This window comes from Clarias gariepinus, chromosome 12, assembly GCF_024256425.1.
Source record: "Clarias gariepinus isolate MV-2021 ecotype Netherlands chromosome 12, CGAR_prim_01v2, whole genome shotgun sequence".
Classification (NCBI taxonomy): Eukaryota; Metazoa; Chordata; class Actinopteri; order Siluriformes; family Clariidae; genus Clarias; species Clarias gariepinus.
In genome coordinates, this window is record NC_071111.1 from 33,658,558 (window position 1) to 33,678,242 (window position 19,685).

Sequence of the window (19,685 nt, forward strand, 5' to 3'; positions counted from 1 at the left end):
AGCACAAGGTCAGTAATCGGCAGTAAGAAATGAGGGCTATTCAAATTTTGCCAACAAGGACCAGGTGAGACTTGTGTGCTGTGTCCCTAGAAACGGAAGGCAGTAAAAAAAGAGTGTGGGAGGGAAAGGGGTAAATGGGCAGGGCTGAGATGCAGACGGAGTGATGGGCAGTGTGTGTGTGTGTAAAAGTAAGTAAGTAAGTAAGTAAGTAAAGTAAAGTAAAGTAAAGTAAAGTAAAGTAAAGTAAAGTTGGCATTTCCTGTTTGAAAACATCCATAATTCGTGTAATTCACAACAAGTCTCCAAATTTACATCAATCTATGGTCAACACATGTAAATTTTGACAAATTAAGGTGAGAGTCCCAAATACATAAAACTTGGAAACCTTTCAATTACTGTGCATACACATTTCTTTCTTTGACATTTTGTATGAGTGCACCATTCCTGGAAGTACTGCAATACCAGGTTGATGCGTGGAGCGGATGGAGCAAGCCCCTGTTCCTGCTCCCTAATCTAAAAATCCATTTAATATAAGGTCCTCGTATGGAGGACGTATCAGATATTAAACTGATAAGAACAGATACTACACTTGATCTTAGCCAAAAGGCCGAGAAGCGATAACCCGTAAACTTCCCAAGACAAGGGTTCACACCTGGACTTCGGGATGACTTCAGGAGGGTAGGTGGTAACATCGGTTGGAAGCTCAGGCCCAGAGACCAGGAAATTTCCTTTCATTTCTCACTTTAAACACAATCAAAAATCAGCTTTGCAAGAGCAAAGCCCACAAAAATAAGGTAAACTCATCAACGTTCCTCTCCACGGAAATCTTTAGTAAAAGGCGAAAGATTTATGCGTGATTGAAGAGAAACCTGAGATACTTTGGAGGTGGGACCAGGCCCCTGGTCCAGTGTTGCACAGGTAGAGAGCTACCTTAGGGTGAGGGGGCCTGTGAAAGAAGGTTATTGTAAATAGGCGGAGCAGCACAAGGTCAGTAATCGGCAGTAAGAAATGAGGGCTATTCAAATTTTGCCAACAAGGACCAGGTGAGACTTGTGTGCTGTGTCCCTAGAAACGGAAGGCAGTAAAAAAAGAGTGTGGGAGGGAAAGGGGTAAATGGGCAGGGCTGAGATGCAGACGGAGTGATGGGCAGTGTGTGTGTGTGTAAAAGTAAGTAAGTAAGTGAGTAAGTAAGTAAAGTAAAGTAAAGTAAAGTAAAGTAAAGTTGGCATTTCCTGTTTGAAAACATCCATAATTCGTGTAATTCACAACAAGTCTCCAAATTTACATCAATCTATGGTCAACACATGTAAATTTTGACAAATTAAGGTGAGAGTCCCAAATACATAAAACTTGGAAACCTTTCAATTACTGTGCATACACATTTCTTTCTTTGACATTTTGTATGAGTGCACCATTCCTGGAAGTACTGCAATACCAGGTTGATGCGTGGAGCGGATGGAGCAAGCCCCTGTTCCTGCTCCCTAATCTAAAAATCCATTTAATATAAGGTCCTCGTATGGAGGACGTATCAGATATTAAACTGATAAGAACAGATACTACACTTGATCTTAGCCAAAAGGCCGAGAAGCGATAACCCGTAAACTTCCCAAGACAAGGGTTCACACCTGGACTTCGGGATGACTTCAGGAGGGTAGGTGGTAACATCGGTTGGAAGCTCAGGCCCAGAGACCAGGAAATTTCCTTTCATTTCTCACTTTAAACACAATCAAAAATCAGCTTTGCAAGAGCAAAGCCCACAAAAATAAGGTAAACTCATCAACGTTCCTCTCCACGGAAATCTTTAGTAAAAGGCGAAAGATTTATGCGTGATTGAAGAGAAACCTGAGATACTTTGGAGGTGGGACCAGGCCCCTGGTCCAGTGTTGCACAGGTAGAGAGCTACCTTAGGGTGAGGGGGCCTGTGAAAGAAGGTTATTGTAAATAGGCGGAGCAGCACAAGGTCAGTAATCGGCAGTAAGAAATGAGGGCTATTCAAATTTTGCCAACAAGGACCAGGTGAGACTTGTGTGCTGTGTCCCTAGAAACGGAAGGCAGTAAAAAAAGAGTGTGGGAGGGAAAGGGGTAAATGGGCAGGGCTGAGATGCAGACGGAGTGATGGGCAGTGTGTGTGTGTGTGTAAAAGTAAGTAAGTAAGTAAGTAAGTAAGTAAAGTAAAGTAAAGTAAAGTAAAGTAAAGTAAAGTTGGCATTTCCTGTTTGAAAACATCCATAATTCGTGTAATTCACAACAAGTCTCCAAATTTACATCAATCTATGGTCAACACATGTAAATTTTGACAAATTAAGGTGAGAGTCCCAAATACATAAAACTTGGAAACCTTTCAATTACTGTGCATACACATTTCTTTCTTTGACATTTTGTATGAGTGCACCATTCCTGGAAGTACTGCAATACCAGGTTGATGCGTGGAGCGGATGGAGCAAGCCCCTGTTCCTGCTCCCTAATCTAAAAATCCATTTAATATAAGGTCCTCGTATGGAGGACGTATCAGACATTAAACTGATAAGAACAGATACTACACTTGATCTTAGCCAAAAGGCCGAGAAGCGATAACCCGTAAACTTCCCAAGACAAGGGTTCACACCTGGACTTCGGGATGACTTCAGGAGGGTAGGTGGTAACATCGGTTGGAAGCTCAGGCCCAGAGACCAGGAAATTTCCTTTCATTTCTCACTTTAAACACAATCAAAAATCAGCTTTGCAAGAGCAAAGCCCACAAAAATAAGGTAAACTCATCAACGTTCCTCTCCACGGAAATCTTTAGTAAAAGGCGAAAGATTTATGCGTGATTGAAGAGAAACCTGAGATACTTTGGAGGTGGGACCAGGCCCCTGGTCCAGTGTTGCACAGGTAGAGAGCTACCTTAGGGTGAGGGGGCCTGTGAAAGAAGGTTATTGTAAATAGGCGGAGCAGCACAAGGTCAGTAATCGGCAGTAAGAAATGAGGGCTATTCAAATTTTGCCAACAAGGACCGGGTGAGACTTGTGTGGTGTGTCCCTAGAAACGGAAGGCAGTAAAAAAAGAGTGTGGGAGGGAAAGGGGTAAATGGGCAGGGCTGAGATGCAGGCGGAGTGGTGGGCAGTGTGTGTGTGTGTAAAAGTAAGTAAGTAAGTAAGTAAGTAAGTAAGTAAGTAAAGTAAAGTAAAGTAAAGTAAAGTAAAGTAAAGTTGGCATTTCCTGTTTGAAAACATCCATAATTCGTGTAATTCACAACAAGTCTCCAAATTTACATCAATCTATGGTCAACACATGTAAATTTTGACAAATTAAGGTGAGAGTCCCAAATACATAAAACTTGGAAACCTTTCAATTACTGTGCATACACATTTCTTTCTTTGACATTTTGTATGAGTGCACCATTCCTGGAAGTACTGCAATACCAGGTTGATGCGTGGAGCGGATGGAGCAAGCCCCTGTTCCTGCTCCCTAATCTAAAAATCCATTTAATATAAGGTCCTCGTATGGAGGACGTATCAGATATTAAACTGATAAGAACAGATACTACACTTGATCTTAGCCAAAAGGCCGAGAAGCGATAACCCGTAAACTTCCCAAGACAAGGGTTCACACCTGGACTTCGGGATGACTTCAGGAGGGTAGGTGGTAACATCGGTTGGAAGCTCAGGCCCAGAGACCAGGAAATTTCCTTTCATTTCTCACTTTAAACACAATCAAAAATCAGCTTTGCAAGAGCAAAGCCCACAAAAATAAGGTAAACTCATCAACGTTCCTCTCCACGGAAATCTTTAGTAAAAGGCGAAAGATTTATGCGTGATTGAAGAGAAACCTGAGATACTTTGGAGGTGGGACCAGGCCCCTGGTCCAGTGTTGCACAGGTAGAGAGCTACCTTAGGGTGAGGGGGCCTGTGAAAGAAGGTTATTGTAAATAGGCGGAGCAGCACAAGGTCAGTAATCGGCAGTAAGAAATGAGGGCTATTCAAATTTTGCCAACAAGGACCAGGTGAGACTTGTGTGCTGTGTCCCTAGAAACGGAAGGCAGTAAAAAAAGAGTGTGGGAGGGAAAGGGGTAAATGGGCAGGGCTGAGATGCAGGCGGAGTGGTGGGCAGTGTGTGTGTGTGTAAAAGTAAGTAAGTAAGTAAGTAAGTAAGGTAAAGTAAAGTAAAGTAAAGTAAAGTAAAGTAAAGTTGGCATTTCCTGTTTGAAAACATCCATAATTCGTGTAATTCACAACAAGTCTCCAAATTTACATCAATCTATGGTCAACACATGTAAATTTTGACAAATTAAGGTGAGAGTCCCAAATACATAAAACTTGGAAACCTTTCAATTACTGTGCATACACATTTCTTTCTTTGACATTCTGTATGAGTGCACCATTCCTGGAAGTACTGCAATACCAGGTTGATGCGTGGAGCGGATGGAGCAAGCCCCTGTTCCTGCTCCCTAATCTAAAAATCCATTTAATATAAGGTCCTCGTATGGAGGACGTATCAGATATTAAACTGATAAGAACAGATACTACACTTGATCTTAGCCAAAAGGCCGAGAAGCGATAACCCGTAAACTTCCCAAGACAAGGGTTCACACCTGGACTTCGGGATGACTTCAGGAGGGTAGGTGGTAACATCGGTTGGAAGCTCAGGCCCAGAGACCAGGAAATTTCCTTTCATTTCTCACTTTAAACACAATCAAAAATCAGCTTTGCAAGAGCAAAGCCCACAAAAATAAGGTAAACTCATCAACGTTCCTCTCCACGGAAATCTTTAGTAAAAGGCGAAAGATTTATGCGTGATTGAAGAGAAACCTGAGATACTTTGGAGGTGGGACCAGGCCCCTGGTCCAGTGTTGCACAGGTAGAGAGCTACCTTAGGGTGAGGGGGCCTGTGAAAGAAGGTTATTGTAAATAGGCGGAGCAGCACAAGGTCAGTAATCGGCAGTAAGAAATGAGGGCTATTCAAATTTTGCCAACAAGGACCAGGTGAGACTTGTGTGCTGTGTCCCTAGAAACGGAAGGCAGTAAAAAAAGAGTGTGGGAGGGAAAGGGGTAAATGGGCAGGGCTGAGATGCAGGCGGAGTGGTGGGCAGTGTGTGTAAAAGTAAGTAAGTAAGTAAGTAAGGTAAAGTAAAGTAAAGTAAAGTTGGCATTTCCTGTTTGAAAACATCCACAATTCGTGTAATTCACAACAAGTCTCGAAATTTACATCAATCTATGGTCAACACATGTAAATTTTGACAAATTAAGGTGAGAGTCCCAAATACATAAAACTTGGAAACCTTTCAATTACTGTGCATACACATTTCTTTCTTTGACATTTTGTATGAGTGCACCATTCCTGGAAGTACTGCAATACCAGGTTGATGCGTGGAGCGGATGGAGCAAGCCCCTGTTCCTGCTCCCTAATCTAAAAATCCTTTTAATATAAGGTCCTCGTATGGAGAACGTATCAGATATTAAACTGATAAGAACAGATACTACACTTGATCTTAGCCAAAAGGCCGAGAAGCGATAACCCGTAAACTTCCCAAGACAAGGGTTCACACCTGGACTTCGGGATGACTTCAGGAGGGTAGGTGGTAACATCGGTTGGAAGCTCAGGCCCAGAGACCAGGAAATTTCCTTTCATTTCTCACTTTAAACACAATCAAAAATCAGCTTTGCAAGAGCAAAGCCCACAAAAATAAGGTAAACTCATCAACGTTCCTCTCCACGGAAATCTTTAGTAAAAGGCGAAAGATTTATGCGTGATTGAAGAGAAACCTGAGATACTTTGGAGGTGGGACCAGGCCCCTGGTCCAGTGTTGCACAGGTAGAGAGCTACCTTAGGGTGAGGAGGCCTGTGAAAGAAGGTTATTGTAAATAGGCGGAGCAGCACAAGGTCAGTAATCGGCAGTAAGAAATGAGGGCTATTCAAATTTTGCCAACAAGGACCAGGTGAGACTTGTGTGCTGTGTCCCTAGAAACGGAAGGCAGTAAAAAAAGAGTGTGGGAGGGAAAGGGGTAAATGGGCAGGGCTGAGATGCAGACGGAGTGATGGGCAGTGTGTGTGTGTGTAAAAGTAAGTAAGTAAGTAAGTAAGTAAGTAAAGTAAAGTAAAGTAAAGTTGGCATTTCCTGTTTGAAAACATCCATAATTCGTGTAATTCACAACAAGTCTCCAAATTTACATCAATCTATGGTCAACACATGTAAATTTTGACAAATTAAGGTGAGAGTCCCAAATACATAAAACTTGGAAACCTTTCAATTACTGTGCATACACATTTCTTTCTTTGACATTTTGTATGAGTGCACCATTCCTGGAAGTACTGCAATACCAGGTTGATGCGTGGAGCGGATGGAGCAAGCCCCTGTTCCTGCTCCCTAATCTAAAAATCCATTTAATATAAGGTCCTCGTATGGAGGACGTATCAGATATTAAACTGATAAGAACAGATACTACACTTGATCTTAGCCAAAAGGCCGAGAAGCGATAACCCGTAAACTTCCCAAGACAAGGGTTCACACCTGGACTTCGGGATGACTTCAGGAGGGTAGGTGGTAACATCGGTTGGAAGCTCAGGCCCAGAGACCAGGAAATTTCCTTTCATTTCTCACTTTAAACACAATCAAAAATCAGCTTTGCAAGAGCAAAGCCCACAAAAATAAGGTAAACTCATCAACGTTCCTCTCCACGGAAATCTTTAGTAAAAGGCGAAAGATTTATGCGTGATTGAAGAGAAACCTGAGATACTTTGGAGGTGGGACCAGGCCCCTGGTCCAGTGTTGCACAGGTAGAGAGCTACCTTAGGGTGAGGGGGCCTGTGAAAGAAGGTTATTGTAAATAGGCGGAGCAGCACAAGGTCAGTAATCGGCAGTAAGAAATGAGGGCTATTCAAATTTTGCCAACAAGGACCAGGTGAGACTTGTGTGCTGTGTCCCTAGAAACGGAAGGCAGTAAAAAAAGAGTGTGGGAGGGAAAGGGGTAAATGGGCAGGGCTGAGATGCAGACGGAGTGATGGGCAGTGTGTGTGTGTGTGTAAAAGTAAGTAAGTAAGTAAGTAAGTAAGTAAAGTAAAGTAAAGTAAAGTAAAGTAAAGTAAAGTAAAGTTGGCATTTCCTGTTTGAAAACATCCATAATTCGTGTAATTCACAACAAGTCTCCAAATTTACATCAATCTATGGTCAACACATGTAAATTTTGACAAATTAAGGTGAGAGTCCCAAATACATAAAACTTGGAAACCTTTCAATTACTGTGCATACACATTTCTTTCTTTGACATTTTGTATGAGTGCACCATTCCTGGAAGTACTGCAATACCAGGTTGATGCGTGGAGCGGATGGAGCAAGCCCCTGTTCCTGCTCCCTAATCTAAAAATCCATTTAATATAAGGTCCTCGTATGGAGGACGTATCAGACATTAAACTGATAAGAACAGATACTACACTTGATCTTAGCCAAAAGGCCGAGAAGCGATAACCCGTAAACTTCCCAAGACAAGGGTTCACACCTGGACTTCGGGATGACTTCAGGAGGGTAGGTGGTAACATCGGTTGGAAGCTCAGGCCCAGAGACCAGGAAATTTCCTTTCATTTCTCACTTTAAACACAATCAAAAATCAGCTTTGCAAGAGCAAAGCCCACAAAAATAAGGTAAACTCATCAACGTTCCTCTCCACGGAAATCTTTAGTAAAAGGCGAAAGATTTATGCGTGATTGAAGAGAAACCTGAGATACTTTGGAGGTGGGACCAGGCCCCTGGTCCAGTGTTGCACAGGTAGAGAGCTACCTTAGGGTGAGGGGGCCTGTGAAAGAAGGTTATTGTAAATAGGCGGAGCAGCACAAGGTCAGTAATCGGCAGTAAGAAATGAGGGCTATTCAAATTTTGCCAACAAGGACCGGGTGAGACTTGTGTGGTGTGTCCCTAGAAACGGAAGGCAGTAAAAAAAGAGTGTGGGAGGGAAAGGGGTAAATGGGCAGGGCTGAGATGCAGGCGGAGTGGTGGGCAGTGTGTGTGTGTGTAAAAGTAAGTAAGTAAGTAAGTAAGTAAGTAAGTAAAGTAAAGTAAAGTAAAGTAAAGTAAAGTAAAGTTGGCATTTCCTGTTTGAAAACATCCATAATTCGTGTAATTCACAACAAGTCTCCAAATTTACATCAATCTATGGTCAACACATGTAAATTTTGACAAATTAAGGTGAGAGTCCCAAATACATAAAACTTGGAAACCTTTCAATTACTGTGCATACACATTTCTTTCTTTGACATTTTGTATGAGTGCACCATTCCTGGAAGTACTGCAATACCAGGTTGATGCGTGGAGCGGATGGAGCAAGCCCCTGTTCCTGCTCCCTAATCTAAAAATCCATTTAATATAAGGTCCTCGTATGGAGGACGTATCAGATATTAAACTGATAAGAACAGATACTACACTTGATCTTAGCCAAAAGGCCGAGAAGCGATAACCCGTAAACTTCCCAAGACAAGGGTTCACACCTGGACTTCGGGATGACTTCAGGAGGGTAGGTGGTAACATCGGTTGGAAGCTCAGGCCCAGAGACCAGGAAATTTCCTTTCATTTCTCACTTTAAACACAATCAAAAATCAGCTTTGCAAGAGCAAAGCCCACAAAAATAAGGTAAACTCATCAACGTTCCTCTCCACGGAAATCTTTAGTAAAAGGCGAAAGATTTATGCGTGATTGAAGAGAAACCTGAGATACTTTGGAGGTGGGACCAGGCCCCTGGTCCAGTGTTGCACAGGTAGAGAGCTACCTTAGGGTGAGGGGGCCTGTGAAAGAAGGTTATTGTAAATAGGCGGAGCAGCACAAGGTCAGTAATCGGCAGTAAGAAATGAGGGCTATTCAAATTTTGCCAACAAGGACCAGGTGAGACTTGTGTGCTGTGTCCCTAGAAACGGAAGGCAGTAAAAAAAGAGTGTGGGAGGGAAAGGGGTAAATGGGCAGGGCTGAGATGCAGGCGGAGTGGTGGGCAGTGTGTGTGTGTGTAAAAGTAAGTAAGTAAGTAAGTAAGTAAAGTAAAGTAAAGTAAAGTAAAGTAAAGTAAAGTAAAGTAAAGTTGGCATTTCCTGTTTGAAAACATCCATAATTCGTGTAATTCACAAGTCTCCAAATTTACATCAATCTATGGTCAACACATGTAAATTTTGACAAATTAAGGTGAGAGTCCCAAATACATAAAACTTGGAAACCTTTCAATTACTGTGCATACACATTTCTTTCTTTGACATTTTGTATGAGTGCACCATTCCTGGAAGTACTGCAATACCAGGTTGATGCGTGGAGCGGATGGAGCAAGCCCCTGTTCCTGCTCCCTAATCTAAAAATCCATTTAATATAAGGTCCTCGTATGGAGGACGTATCAGATATTAAACTGATAAGAACAGATACTACACTTGATCTTAGCCAAAAGGCCGAGAAGCGATAACCCGTAAACTTCCCAAGACAAGGGTTCACACCTGGACTTCGGGATGACTTCAGGAGGGTAGGTGGTAACATCGGTTGGAAGCTCAGGCCCAGAGACCAGGAAATTTCCTTTCATTTCTCACTTTAAACACAATCAAAAATCAGCTTTGCAAGAGCAAAGCCCACAAAAATAAGGTAAACTCATCAACGTTCCTCTCCACGGAAATCTTTAGTAAAAGGCGAAAGATTTATGCGTGATTGAAGAGAAACCTGAGATACTTTGGAGGTGGGACCAGGCCCCTGGTCCAGTGTTGCACAGGTAGAGAGCTACCTTAGGGTGAGGGGGCCTGTGAAAGAAGGTTATTGTAAATAGGCGGAGCAGCACAAGGTCAGTAATCGGCAGTAAGAAATGAGGGCTATTCAAATTTTGCCAACAAGGACCAGGTGAGACTTGTGTGCTGTGTCCCTAGAAACGGAAGGCAGTAAAAAAAGAGTGTGGGAGGGAAAGGGGTAAATGGGCAGGGCTGAGATGCAGGCGGAGTGGTGGGCAGTGTGTGTGTGTGTAAAAGTAAGTAAGTAAGTAAGTAAGTAAAGTAAAGTAAAGTAAAGTAAAGTAAAGTAAAGTTGGCATTTCCTGTTTGAAAACATCCATAATTCGTGTAATTCACAACAAGTCTCCAAATTTACATCAATCTATGGTCAACACATGTAAATTTTGACAAATTAAGGTGAGAGTCCCAAATACATAAAACTTGGAAACCTTTCAATTACTGTGCATACACATTTCTTTCTTTGACATTTTGTATGAGTGCACCATTCCTGGAAGTACTGCAATACCAGGTTGATGCGTGGAGCGGATGGAGCAAGGCCCTGTTCCTGCTCCCTAATCTAAAAATCCATTTATTATAAGGTCCTCGTATGGAGGACGTATCAGATATTAAACTGATAAGAACAGATACTACACTTGATCTTAGCCAAAAGGCCGAGAAGCGATAACCCGTAAACTTCCCAAGACAAGGGTTCACACCTGGACTTCGGGATGACTTCAGGAGGGTAGGTGGTAACATCGGTTGGAAGCTCAGGCCCAGAGACCAGGAAATTTCCTTTCATTTCTCACTTTAAACACAATCAAAAATCAGCTTTGCAAGAGCAAAGCCCACAAAAATAAGGTAAACTCATCAACGTTCCTCTCCACGGAAATCTTTAGTAAAAGGCGAAAGATTTATGCGTGATTGAAGAGAAACCTGAGATACTTTGGAGGTGGGACCAGGCCCCTGGTCCAGTGTTGCACAGGTAGAGAGCTACCTTAGGGTGAGGGGGCCTGTGAAAGAAGGTTATTGTAAATAGGCGGAGCAGCACAAGGTCAGTAATCGGCAGTAAGAAATGAGGGCTATTCAAATTTTGCCAACAAGGACCGGGTGAGACTTGTGTGCTGTGTCCCTAGAAACGGAAGGCAGTAAAAAAAGAGTGTGGGAGGGAAAGGGGTAAATGGGCAGGGCTGAGATGCAGGCGGAGTGGTGGGCAGTGTGTGTGTGTGTAAAAGTAAGTAAGTAAGTAAGTAAGTAAGTAAAGTAAAGTAAAGTAAAGTAAAGTAAAGTAAAGTTGGCATTTCCTGTTTGAAAACATCCATAATTCGTGTAATTCACAACAAGTCTCCAAATTTACATCAATCTATGGTCAACACATGTAAATTTTGACAAATTAAGGTGAGAGTCCCAAATACATAAAACTTGGAAACCTTTCAATTACTGTGCATACACATTTCTTTCTTTGACATTTTGTATGAGTGCACCATTCCTGGAAGTACTGCAATACCAGGTTGATGCGTGGAGCGGATGGAGCAAGCCCCTGTTCCTGCTCCCTAATCTAAAAATCCATTTAATATAAGGTCCTCGTATGGAGGACGTATCAGATATTAAACTGATAAGAACAGATACTACACTTGATCTTAGCCAAAAGGCCGAGAAGCGATAACCCGTAAACTTCCCAAGACAAGGGTTCACACCTGGACTTCGGGATGACTTCAGGAGGGTAGGTGGTAACATCGGTTGGAAGCTCAGGCCCAGAGACCAGGAAATTTCCTTTCATTTCTCACTTTAAACACAATCAAAAATCAGCTTTGCAAGAGCAAAGCCCACAAAAATAAGGTAAACTCATCAACGTTCCTCTCCACGGAAATCTTTAGTAAAAGGCGAAAGATTTATGCGTGATTGAAGAGAAACCTGAGATACTTTGGAGGTGGGACCAGGCCCCTGGTCCAGTGTTGCACAGGTAGAGAGCTACCTTAGGGTGAGGGGGCCTGTGAAAGAAGGTTATTGTAAATAGGCGGAGCAGCACAAGGTCAGTAATCGGCAGTAAGAAATGAGGGCTATTCAAATTTTGCCAACAAGGACCGGGTGAGACTTGTGTGCTGTGTCCCTAGAAACGGAAGGCAGTAAAAAAAGAGTGTGGGAGGGAAAGGGGTAAATGGGCAGGGCTGAGATGCAGGCGGAGTGGTGGGCAGTGTGTGTGTGTGTAAAAGTAAGTAAGTAAGTAAGTAAGTAAGGTAAAGTAAAGTAAAGTAAAGTAAAGTAAAGTAAAGTAAAGTAAAGTTGGCATTTCCTGTTTGAAAACATCCATAATTCGTGTAATTCACAACAAGTCTCCAAATTTACATCAATCTATGGTCAACACATGTAAATTTTGACAAATTAAGGTGAGAGTCCCAAATACATAAAACTTGGAAACCTTTCAATTACTGTGCATACACATTTCTTTCTTTGACATTTTGTATGAGTGCACCATTCCTGGAAGTACTGCAATACCAGGTTGATGCGTGGAGCGGATGGAGCAAGCCCCTGTTCCTGCTCCCTAATCTAAAAATCCATTTAATATAAGGTCCTCGTATGGAGGACGTATCAGATATTAAACTGATAAGAACAGATACTACACTTGATCTTAGCCAAAAGGCCGAGAAGCGATAACCCGTAAACTTCCCAAGACAAGGGTTCACACCTGGACTTCGGGATGACTTCAGGAGGGTAGGTGGTAACATCGGTTGGAAGCTCAGGCCCAGAGACCAGGAAATTTCCTTTCATTTCTCACTTTAAACACAATCAAAAATCAGCTTTGCAAGAGCAAAGCCCACAAAAATAAGGTAAACTCATCAACGTTCCTCTCCACGGAAATCTTTAGTAAAAGGCGAAAGATTTATGCGTGATTGAAGAGAAACCTGAGATACTTTGGAGGTGGGACCAGGCCCCTGGTCCAGTGTTGCACAGGTAGAGAGCTACCTTAGGGTGAGGGGGCCTGTGAAAGAAGGTTATTGTAAATAGGCGGAGCAGCACAAGGTCAGTAATCGGCAGTAAGAAATGAGGGCTATTCAAATTTTGCCAACAAGGACCGGGTGAGACTTGTGTGCTGTGTCCCTAGAAACGGAAGGCAGTAAAAAAAGAGTGTGGGAGGGAAAGGGGTAAATGGGCAGGGCTGAGATGCAGGCGGAGTGGTGGGCAGTGTGTGTGTGTGTAAAAGTAAGTAAGTAAGTAAGTAAGTAAGTAAGGTAAAGTAAAGTAAAGTAAAGTAAAGTAAAGTTGGCATTTCCTGTTTGAAAACATCCATAATTCGTGTAATTCACAACAAGTCTCCAAATTTACATCAATCTATGGTCAACACATGTAAATTTTGACAAATTAAGGTGAGAGTCCCAAATACATAAAACTTGGAAACCTTTCAATTACTGTGCATACACATTTCTTTCTTTGACATTTTGTATGAGTGCACCATTCCTGGAAGTACTGCAATACCAGGTTGATGCGTGGAACGGATGGAGCAAGCCCCTGTTCCTGCTCCCTAATCTAAAAATCCATTTAATATAAGGTCCTCGTATGGAGGACGTATCAGATATTAAACTGATAAGAACAGATACTACACTTGATCTTAGCCAAAAGGCCGAGAAGCGATAACCCGTAAACTTCCCAAGACAAGGGTTCACACCTGGACTTCGGGATGACTTCAGGAGGGTAGGTGGTAACATCGGTTGGAAGCTCAGGCCCAGAGACCAGGAAATTTCCTTTCATTTCTCACTTTAAACACAATCAAAAATCAGCTTTGCAAGAGCAAAGCCCACAAAAATAAGGTAAACTCATCAACGTTCCTCTCCACGGAAATCTTTAGTAAAAGGCGAAAGATTTATGCGTGATTGAAGAGAAACCTGAGATACTTTGGAGGTGGGACCAGGCTCCTGGTCCAGTGTTGCACAGGTAGAGAGCTACCTTAGGGTGAGGGGGCCTGTGAAAGAAGGTTATTGTAAATAGGCGGAGCAGCACAAGGTCAGTAATCGGCAGTAAGAAATGAGGGCTATTCAAATTTTGCCAACAAGGACCAGGTGAGACTTGTGTGCTGTGTCCCTAGAAACGGAAGGCAGTAAAAAAAGAGTGTGGGAGGGAAAGGGGTAAATGGGCAGGGCTGAGATGCAGGCGGAGTGGTGGGCAGTGTGTGTGTGTGTAAAAGTAAGTAAGTAAGTAAGTAAAGTAAAGTAAAGTAAAGTAAAGTAAAGTAAAGTTGGCATTTCCTGTTTGAAAACATCCATAATTCGTGTAATTCACAACAAGTCTCCAAATTTACATCAATCTATGGTCAACACATGTAAATTTTGACAAATTAAGGTGAGAGTCCCAAATACATAAAACTTGGAAACCTTTCAATTACTGTGCATACACATTTCTTTCTTTGACATTTTGTATGAGTGCACCATTCCTGGAAGTACTGCAATACCAGGTTGATGCGTGGAGCGGATGGAGCAAGCCCCTGTTCCTGCTCCCTAATCTAAAAATCCATTTAATATAAGGTCCTCGTATGGAGGACGTATCAGATATTAAACTGATAAGAACAGATACTACACTTGATCTTAGCCAAAAGGCCGAGAAGCGATAACCCGTAAACTTCCCAAGACAAGGGTTCACACCTGGACTTCGGGATGACTTCAGGAGGGTAGGTGGTAACATCGGTTGGAAGCTCAGGCCCAGAGACCAGGAAATTTCCTTTCATTTCTCACTTTAAACACAATCAAAAATCAGCTTTGCAAGAGCAAAGCCCACAAAAATAAGGTAAACTCATCAACGTTCCTCTCCACGGAAATCTTTAGTAAAAGGCGAAAGATTTATGCGTGATTGAAGAGAAACCTGAGATACTTTGGAGGTGGGACCAGGCCCCTGGTCCAGTGTTGCACAGGTAGAGAGCTACCTTAGGGTGAGGGGGCCTGTGAAAGAAGGTTATTGTAAATAGGCGGAGCAGCACAAGGTCAGTAATCGGCAGTAAGAAATGAGGGCTATTCAAATTTTGCCAACAAGGACCGGGTGAGACTTGTGTGCTGTGTCCCTAGAAACGGAAGGCAGTAAAAAAAGAGTGTGGGAGGGAAAGGGGTAAATGGGCAGGGCTGAGATGCAGGCGGAGTGGTGGGCAGTGTGTGTGTGTGTAAAAGTAAGTAAGTAAGTAAGTAAGTAAGGTAAAGTAAAGTAAAGTAAAGTAAAGTAAAGTTGGCATTTCCTGTTTGAAAACATCCATAATTCGTGTAATTCACAACAAGTCTCCAAATTTACATCAATCTATGGTCAACACATGTAAATTTTGACAAATTAAGGTGAGAGTCCCAAATACATAAAACTTGGAAACCTTTCAATTACTGTGCATACACATTTCTTTCTTTGACATTTTGTATGAGTGCACCATTCCTGGAAGTACTGCAATACCAGGTTGATGCGTGGAGCGGATGGAGCAAGCCCCTGTTCCTGCTCCCTAATCTAAAAATCCATTTAATATAAGGTCCTCGTATGGAGGACGTATCAGATATTAAACTGATAAGAACAGATACTACACTTGATCTTAGCCAAAAGGCCGAGAAGCGATAACCCGTAAACTTCCCAAGACAAGGGTTCACACCTGGACTTTGGGATGACTTCAGGAGGGTAGGTGGTAACATCGGTTGGAAGCTCAGGCCCAGAGACCAGGAAATTTCCTTTCATTTCTCACTTTAAACACAATCAAAAATCAGCTTTGCAAGAGCAAAGCCCACAAAAATAAGGTAAACTCATCAACGTTCCTCTCCACGGAAATCTTTAGTAAAAGGCGAAAGATTTATGCGTGATTGAAGAGAAACCTGAGATACTTTGGAGGTGGGACCAGGCCCCTGGTCCAGTGTTGCACAGGTAGAGAGCTACCTTAGGGTGAGGGGGCCTGTGAAAGAAGGTTATTGTAAATAGGCGGAGCAGCACAAGGTCAGTAATCGGCAGTAAGAAATGAGGGCTATTCAAATTTTGCCAACAAGGACCGGGTGAGACTTGTGTGCTGTGTCCCTAGAAACGGAAGGCAGTAAAAAAAGAGTGTGGGAGGGAAAGGGGTAAATGGGCAGGGCTGAGATGCAGGCGGAGTGGTGGGCAGTGTGTGTGTGTGTAAAAGTAAGTAAGTAAGTAAGTAAGTAAGGTAAAGTAAAGTAAAGTAAAGTAAAGTAAAGTTGGCATTTCCTGTTTGAAAACATCCATAATTCGTGTAATTCACAACAAGTCTCCAAATTTACATCAATCTATGGTCAACACATGTAAATTTTGACAAATTAAGGTGAGAGTCCCAAATACATAAAACTTGGAAACCTTTCAATTACTGTGCATATACATTTCTTTCTTTGACATTTTGTATGAGTGCACCATTCCTGGAAGTACTGCAATACCAGGTTGATGCGTGGAGCGGATGGAGCAAGCCCCTGTTCCTGCTCCCTAATCTAAAAATCCATTTAATATAAGGTCCTCGTATGGAGGACGTATCAGATATTAAACTGATAAGAACAGATACTACACTTGATCTTAGCCAAAAGGCCGAGAAGCGATAACCCGTAAACTTCCCAAGACAAGGGTTCACACCTGGACTTCGGGATGACTTCAGGAGGGTAGGTGGTAACATCGGTTGGAAGCTCAGGCCCAGAGACCAGGAAATTTCCTTTCATTTCTCACTTTAAACACAATCAAAAATCAGCTTTGCAAGAGCAAAGCCCACAAAAATAAGGTAAACTCATCAACGTTCCTCTCCACGGAAATCTTTAGTAAAAGGCGAAAGATTTATGCGTGATTGAAGAGAAACCTGAGATACTTTGGAGGTGGGACCAGGCCCCTGGTCCAGTGTTGCACAGGTAGAGAGCTACCTTAGGGTGAGGGGGCCTGTGAAAGAAGGTTATTGTAAATAGGCGGAGCAGCACAAGGTCAGTAATCGGCAGTAAGAAATGAGGGCTATTCAAATTTTGCCAACAAGGACCGGGTGAGACTTGTGTGCTGTGTCCCTAGAAACGGAAGGCAGTAAAAAAAGAGTGTGGGAGGGAAAGGGGTAAATGGGCAGGGCTGAGATGCAGGCGGAGTGGTGGGCAGTGTGTGTGTGTGTAAAAGTAAGTAAGTAAGTAAGTAAGGTAAAGTAAAGTAAAGTAAAGTAAAGTAAAGTTGGCATTTCCTGTTTGAAAACATCCATAATTCGTGTAATTCACAACAAGTCTCCAAATTTACATCAATCTATGGTCAACACATGTAAATTTTGACAAATTAAGGTGAGAGTCCCAAATACATAAAACTTGGAAACCTTTCAATTACTGTGCATACACATTTCTTTCTTTGACATTTTGTATGAGTGCACCATTCCTGGAAGTACTGCAATACCAGGTTGATGCGTGGAGCGGATGGAGCAAGCCCCTGTTCCTGCTCCCTAATCTAAAAATCCATTTAATATAAGGTCCTCGTATGGAGGACGTATCAGATATTAAACTGATAAGAACAGATACTACACTTGATCTTAGCCAAAAGGCCGAGAAGCGATAACCCGTAAACATCCCAAGACAAGGGTTCACACCTGGACTTCGGGATGACTTCAGGAGGGTAGGTGGTAACATCGGTTGGAAGCTCAGGCCCAGAGACCAGGAAATTTCCTTTCATTTCTCACTTTAAACACAATCAAAAATCAGCTTTGCAAGAGCAAAGCCCACAAAAATAAGGTAAACTCATCAACGTTCCTCTCCACGGAAATCTTTAGTAAAAGGCGAAAGATTTATGCGTGATTGAAGAGAAACCTGAGATACTTTGGAGGTGGGACCAGGCCCCTGGTCCAGTGTTGCACAGGTAGAGAGCTACCTTAGGGTGAGGGGGCCTGTGAAAGAAGGTTATTGTAAATAGGCGGAGCAGCACAAGGTCAGTAATCGGCAGTAAGAAATGAGGGCTATTCAAATTTTGCCAACAAGGACCGGGTGAGACTTGTGTGCTGTGTCCCTAGAAACGGAAGGCAGTAAAAAAAGAGTGTGGGAGGGAAAGGGGTAAATGGGCAGGGCTGAGATGCAGGCGGAGTGGTGGGCAGTGTGTGTGTGTGTAAAAGTAAGTAAGTAAGTAAGTAAGTAAGGTAAAGTAAAGTAAAGTAAAGTAAAGTTGGCATTTCCTGTTTGAAAACATCCATAATTCGTGTAATTCACAACAAGTCTCCAAATTTACATCAATCTATGGTCAACACATGTAAATTTTGACAAATTAAGGTGAGAGTCCCAAATACATAAAACTTGGAAACCTTTCAATTACTGTGCATACACATTTCTTTCTTTGACATTTTGTATGAGTGCACCATTCCTGGAAGTACTGCAATACCAGGTTGATGCGTGGAGCGGATGGAGCAAGCCCCTGTTCCTGCTCCCTAATCTAAAAATCCATTTAATATAAGGTCCTCGTATGGAGGACGTATCAGATATTAAACTGATAAGAACAGATACTACACTTGATCTTAGCCAAAAGGCCGAGAAGCGATAACCCGTAAACTTCCCAAGACAAGGGTTCACACCTGGACTTCGGGATGACTTCAGGAGGGTAGGTGGTAACATCGGTTGGAAGCTCAGGCCCAGAGACCAGGAAATTTCCTTTCATTTCTCACTTTAAACACAATCAAAAATCAGCTTTGCAAGAGCAAAGCCCACAAAAATAAGGTAAACTCATCAACGTTCCTCTCCACGGAAATCTTTAGTAAAAGGCGAAAGATTTATGCGTGATTGAAGAGAAACCTGAGATACTTTGGAGGTGGGACCAGGCTCCTGGTCCAGTGTTGCACAGGTAGAGAGCTACCTTAGGGTGAGGGGGCCTGTGAAAGAAGGTTATTGTAAATAGGCGGAGCAGCACAAGGTCAGTAATCGGCAGTAAGAAATGAGGGCTATTCAAATTTTGCCAACAAGGACCAGGTGAGACTTGTGTGCTGTGTCCCTAGAAACGGAAGGCAGTAAAAAAAGAGTGTGGGAGGGAAAGGGGTAAATGGGCAGGGCTGAGATGCAGGCGGAGTGGTGGGCAGTGTGTGTGTGTGTAAAAGTAAGTAAGTAAGTAAGTAAAGTAAAGTAAAGTAAAGTAAAGTAAAGTTGGCATTTCCTGTTTGAAAACATCCATAATTCGTGTAATTCACAACAAGTCTCCAAATTTACATCAATCTATGGTCAACACATGTAAATTTTGACAAATTAAGGTGAGAGTCCCAAATACATAAAACTTGGAAACCTTTCAATTACTGTGCATACACATTTCTTTCTTTGACATTTTGTATGAGTGCACCATTCCTGGAAGTACTGCAATACCAGGTTGATGCGTGGAGCGGATGGAGCAAGCCCCTGTTCCTGCTCCCTAATCTAAAAATCCATTTAATATAAGGTCCTCGTATGGAGGACGTATCAGATATTAAACTGATAAGAACAGATACTACACTTGATCTTAGCCAAAAGGCCGAGAAGCGATAACCCGTAAACTTCCCAAGACAAGGGTTCACACCTGGACTTCGGGATGACTTCAGGAGGGTAGGTGGTAACATCGGTTGGAAGCTCAGGCCCAGAGACCAGGAAATTTCCTTTCATTTCTCACTTTAAACACAATCAAAAATCAGCTTTGCAAGAGCAAAGCCCACAAAAATAAGGTAAACTCATCAACGTTCCTCTCCACGGAAATCTTTAGTAAAAGGCGAAAGATTTATGCGTGATTGAAGAGAAACCTGAGATACTTTGGAGGTGGGACCAGGCCCCTGGTCCAGTGTTGCACAGGTAGAGAGCTACCTTAGGGTGAGGGGGCCTGTGAAAGAAGGTTATTGTAAATAGGCGGAGCAGCACAAGGTCAGTAATCGGCAGTAAGAAATGAGGGCTATTCAAATTTTGCCAACAAGGACCAGGTGAGACTTGTGTGCTGTGTCCCTAGAAACGGAAGGCAGTAAAAAAAGAGTGTGGGAGGGAAAGGGGTAAATGGGCAGGGCTGAGATGCAGGCGGAGTGGTGGGCAGTGTGTGTGTGT

General features: G+C 42.7%; 40 non-coding genes across 40 annotated transcripts; all 40 read right to left on the reverse strand.

The window, feature by feature from the left end:
- Positions 1–428: 428 nt before the first annotated feature.
- On the reverse strand, positions 429–619 carry LOC128534776 (U2 spliceosomal RNA). The gene has a single exon (XR_008361543.1). It is a non-coding gene; the product is annotated as a U2 spliceosomal RNA (small nuclear RNA).
- A 143-nt stretch (positions 620–762) lies between these two features.
- LOC128535010 (U5 spliceosomal RNA) lies at positions 763–876 on the reverse strand. The gene has a single exon (XR_008361749.1). It is a non-coding gene; the product is annotated as a U5 spliceosomal RNA (small nuclear RNA).
- A 525-nt stretch (positions 877–1,401) lies between these two features.
- On the reverse strand, positions 1,402–1,592 carry LOC128534778 (U2 spliceosomal RNA). Its single transcript, XR_008361544.1, has one exon. It is a non-coding gene; the product is annotated as a U2 spliceosomal RNA (small nuclear RNA).
- A 143-nt stretch (positions 1,593–1,735) lies between these two features.
- Positions 1,736–1,849, reverse strand: LOC128535011 (U5 spliceosomal RNA). The gene has a single exon (XR_008361750.1). It is a non-coding gene; the product is annotated as a U5 spliceosomal RNA (small nuclear RNA).
- A 532-nt stretch (positions 1,850–2,381) lies between these two features.
- LOC128534840 (U2 spliceosomal RNA) lies at positions 2,382–2,572 on the reverse strand. The gene has a single exon (XR_008361600.1). It is a non-coding gene; the product is annotated as a U2 spliceosomal RNA (small nuclear RNA).
- A 143-nt stretch (positions 2,573–2,715) lies between these two features.
- LOC128535012 (U5 spliceosomal RNA) lies at positions 2,716–2,829 on the reverse strand. The gene has a single exon (XR_008361751.1). It is a non-coding gene; the product is annotated as a U5 spliceosomal RNA (small nuclear RNA).
- A 538-nt stretch (positions 2,830–3,367) lies between these two features.
- Positions 3,368–3,558, reverse strand: LOC128534779 (U2 spliceosomal RNA). The gene has a single exon (XR_008361545.1). It is a non-coding gene; the product is annotated as a U2 spliceosomal RNA (small nuclear RNA).
- A 143-nt stretch (positions 3,559–3,701) lies between these two features.
- Positions 3,702–3,815, reverse strand: LOC128535013 (U5 spliceosomal RNA). The gene has a single exon (XR_008361752.1). It is a non-coding gene; the product is annotated as a U5 spliceosomal RNA (small nuclear RNA).
- A 531-nt stretch (positions 3,816–4,346) lies between these two features.
- LOC128534780 (U2 spliceosomal RNA) lies at positions 4,347–4,537 on the reverse strand. The gene has a single exon (XR_008361546.1). It is a non-coding gene; the product is annotated as a U2 spliceosomal RNA (small nuclear RNA).
- Positions 4,538–4,680: 143 nt separating this feature from the next.
- Positions 4,681–4,794, reverse strand: LOC128535015 (U5 spliceosomal RNA). The gene has a single exon (XR_008361754.1). It is a non-coding gene; the product is annotated as a U5 spliceosomal RNA (small nuclear RNA).
- A 506-nt stretch (positions 4,795–5,300) lies between these two features.
- Positions 5,301–5,491, reverse strand: LOC128534839 (U2 spliceosomal RNA). The gene has a single exon (XR_008361599.1). It is a non-coding gene; the product is annotated as a U2 spliceosomal RNA (small nuclear RNA).
- A 143-nt stretch (positions 5,492–5,634) lies between these two features.
- Positions 5,635–5,748, reverse strand: LOC128535016 (U5 spliceosomal RNA). The gene has a single exon (XR_008361755.1). It is a non-coding gene; the product is annotated as a U5 spliceosomal RNA (small nuclear RNA).
- Positions 5,749–6,263: 515 nt separating this feature from the next.
- Positions 6,264–6,454, reverse strand: LOC128534781 (U2 spliceosomal RNA). The gene has a single exon (XR_008361547.1). It is a non-coding gene; the product is annotated as a U2 spliceosomal RNA (small nuclear RNA).
- Positions 6,455–6,597: 143 nt separating this feature from the next.
- On the reverse strand, positions 6,598–6,711 carry LOC128535017 (U5 spliceosomal RNA). The gene has a single exon (XR_008361756.1). It is a non-coding gene; the product is annotated as a U5 spliceosomal RNA (small nuclear RNA).
- Positions 6,712–7,248: 537 nt separating this feature from the next.
- On the reverse strand, positions 7,249–7,439 carry LOC128534841 (U2 spliceosomal RNA). The gene has a single exon (XR_008361601.1). It is a non-coding gene; the product is annotated as a U2 spliceosomal RNA (small nuclear RNA).
- A 143-nt stretch (positions 7,440–7,582) lies between these two features.
- Positions 7,583–7,696, reverse strand: LOC128535018 (U5 spliceosomal RNA). The gene has a single exon (XR_008361757.1). It is a non-coding gene; the product is annotated as a U5 spliceosomal RNA (small nuclear RNA).
- Positions 7,697–8,230: 534 nt separating this feature from the next.
- On the reverse strand, positions 8,231–8,421 carry LOC128534782 (U2 spliceosomal RNA). Its single transcript, XR_008361548.1, has one exon. It is a non-coding gene; the product is annotated as a U2 spliceosomal RNA (small nuclear RNA).
- Positions 8,422–8,564: 143 nt separating this feature from the next.
- Positions 8,565–8,678, reverse strand: LOC128535019 (U5 spliceosomal RNA). Its single transcript, XR_008361758.1, has one exon. It is a non-coding gene; the product is annotated as a U5 spliceosomal RNA (small nuclear RNA).
- A 533-nt stretch (positions 8,679–9,211) lies between these two features.
- LOC128534784 (U2 spliceosomal RNA) lies at positions 9,212–9,402 on the reverse strand. Its single transcript, XR_008361550.1, has one exon. It is a non-coding gene; the product is annotated as a U2 spliceosomal RNA (small nuclear RNA).
- Positions 9,403–9,545: 143 nt separating this feature from the next.
- Positions 9,546–9,659, reverse strand: LOC128535021 (U5 spliceosomal RNA). The gene has a single exon (XR_008361759.1). It is a non-coding gene; the product is annotated as a U5 spliceosomal RNA (small nuclear RNA).
- A 526-nt stretch (positions 9,660–10,185) lies between these two features.
- On the reverse strand, positions 10,186–10,376 carry LOC128534874 (U2 spliceosomal RNA). The gene has a single exon (XR_008361631.1). It is a non-coding gene; the product is annotated as a U2 spliceosomal RNA (small nuclear RNA).
- Positions 10,377–10,519: 143 nt separating this feature from the next.
- Positions 10,520–10,633, reverse strand: LOC128535022 (U5 spliceosomal RNA). Its single transcript, XR_008361760.1, has one exon. It is a non-coding gene; the product is annotated as a U5 spliceosomal RNA (small nuclear RNA).
- A 530-nt stretch (positions 10,634–11,163) lies between these two features.
- Positions 11,164–11,354, reverse strand: LOC128534785 (U2 spliceosomal RNA). The gene has a single exon (XR_008361551.1). It is a non-coding gene; the product is annotated as a U2 spliceosomal RNA (small nuclear RNA).
- Positions 11,355–11,497: 143 nt separating this feature from the next.
- Positions 11,498–11,611, reverse strand: LOC128535023 (U5 spliceosomal RNA). The gene has a single exon (XR_008361761.1). It is a non-coding gene; the product is annotated as a U5 spliceosomal RNA (small nuclear RNA).
- A 541-nt stretch (positions 11,612–12,152) lies between these two features.
- Positions 12,153–12,343, reverse strand: LOC128534786 (U2 spliceosomal RNA). The gene has a single exon (XR_008361552.1). It is a non-coding gene; the product is annotated as a U2 spliceosomal RNA (small nuclear RNA).
- Positions 12,344–12,486: 143 nt separating this feature from the next.
- On the reverse strand, positions 12,487–12,600 carry LOC128535024 (U5 spliceosomal RNA). Its single transcript, XR_008361762.1, has one exon. It is a non-coding gene; the product is annotated as a U5 spliceosomal RNA (small nuclear RNA).
- Positions 12,601–13,130: 530 nt separating this feature from the next.
- LOC128534836 (U2 spliceosomal RNA) lies at positions 13,131–13,321 on the reverse strand. The gene has a single exon (XR_008361596.1). It is a non-coding gene; the product is annotated as a U2 spliceosomal RNA (small nuclear RNA).
- Positions 13,322–13,464: 143 nt separating this feature from the next.
- On the reverse strand, positions 13,465–13,578 carry LOC128535025 (U5 spliceosomal RNA). Its single transcript, XR_008361763.1, has one exon. It is a non-coding gene; the product is annotated as a U5 spliceosomal RNA (small nuclear RNA).
- A 522-nt stretch (positions 13,579–14,100) lies between these two features.
- On the reverse strand, positions 14,101–14,291 carry LOC128534787 (U2 spliceosomal RNA). Its single transcript, XR_008361553.1, has one exon. It is a non-coding gene; the product is annotated as a U2 spliceosomal RNA (small nuclear RNA).
- A 143-nt stretch (positions 14,292–14,434) lies between these two features.
- On the reverse strand, positions 14,435–14,548 carry LOC128535027 (U5 spliceosomal RNA). Its single transcript, XR_008361765.1, has one exon. It is a non-coding gene; the product is annotated as a U5 spliceosomal RNA (small nuclear RNA).
- Positions 14,549–15,074: 526 nt separating this feature from the next.
- On the reverse strand, positions 15,075–15,265 carry LOC128534789 (U2 spliceosomal RNA). Its single transcript, XR_008361554.1, has one exon. It is a non-coding gene; the product is annotated as a U2 spliceosomal RNA (small nuclear RNA).
- A 143-nt stretch (positions 15,266–15,408) lies between these two features.
- Positions 15,409–15,522, reverse strand: LOC128535028 (U5 spliceosomal RNA). The gene has a single exon (XR_008361766.1). It is a non-coding gene; the product is annotated as a U5 spliceosomal RNA (small nuclear RNA).
- A 526-nt stretch (positions 15,523–16,048) lies between these two features.
- On the reverse strand, positions 16,049–16,239 carry LOC128534790 (U2 spliceosomal RNA). The gene has a single exon (XR_008361555.1). It is a non-coding gene; the product is annotated as a U2 spliceosomal RNA (small nuclear RNA).
- Positions 16,240–16,382: 143 nt separating this feature from the next.
- LOC128535029 (U5 spliceosomal RNA) lies at positions 16,383–16,496 on the reverse strand. Its single transcript, XR_008361767.1, has one exon. It is a non-coding gene; the product is annotated as a U5 spliceosomal RNA (small nuclear RNA).
- A 522-nt stretch (positions 16,497–17,018) lies between these two features.
- LOC128534791 (U2 spliceosomal RNA) lies at positions 17,019–17,209 on the reverse strand. Its single transcript, XR_008361556.1, has one exon. It is a non-coding gene; the product is annotated as a U2 spliceosomal RNA (small nuclear RNA).
- A 143-nt stretch (positions 17,210–17,352) lies between these two features.
- On the reverse strand, positions 17,353–17,466 carry LOC128535030 (U5 spliceosomal RNA). Its single transcript, XR_008361768.1, has one exon. It is a non-coding gene; the product is annotated as a U5 spliceosomal RNA (small nuclear RNA).
- A 521-nt stretch (positions 17,467–17,987) lies between these two features.
- On the reverse strand, positions 17,988–18,178 carry LOC128534792 (U2 spliceosomal RNA). Its single transcript, XR_008361557.1, has one exon. It is a non-coding gene; the product is annotated as a U2 spliceosomal RNA (small nuclear RNA).
- Positions 18,179–18,321: 143 nt separating this feature from the next.
- LOC128535032 (U5 spliceosomal RNA) lies at positions 18,322–18,435 on the reverse strand. Its single transcript, XR_008361769.1, has one exon. It is a non-coding gene; the product is annotated as a U5 spliceosomal RNA (small nuclear RNA).
- A 517-nt stretch (positions 18,436–18,952) lies between these two features.
- On the reverse strand, positions 18,953–19,143 carry LOC128534793 (U2 spliceosomal RNA). The gene has a single exon (XR_008361558.1). It is a non-coding gene; the product is annotated as a U2 spliceosomal RNA (small nuclear RNA).
- Positions 19,144–19,286: 143 nt separating this feature from the next.
- LOC128535033 (U5 spliceosomal RNA) lies at positions 19,287–19,400 on the reverse strand. Its single transcript, XR_008361770.1, has one exon. It is a non-coding gene; the product is annotated as a U5 spliceosomal RNA (small nuclear RNA).
- Between the last annotated feature and the right edge of the window lie 285 nt (positions 19,401–19,685).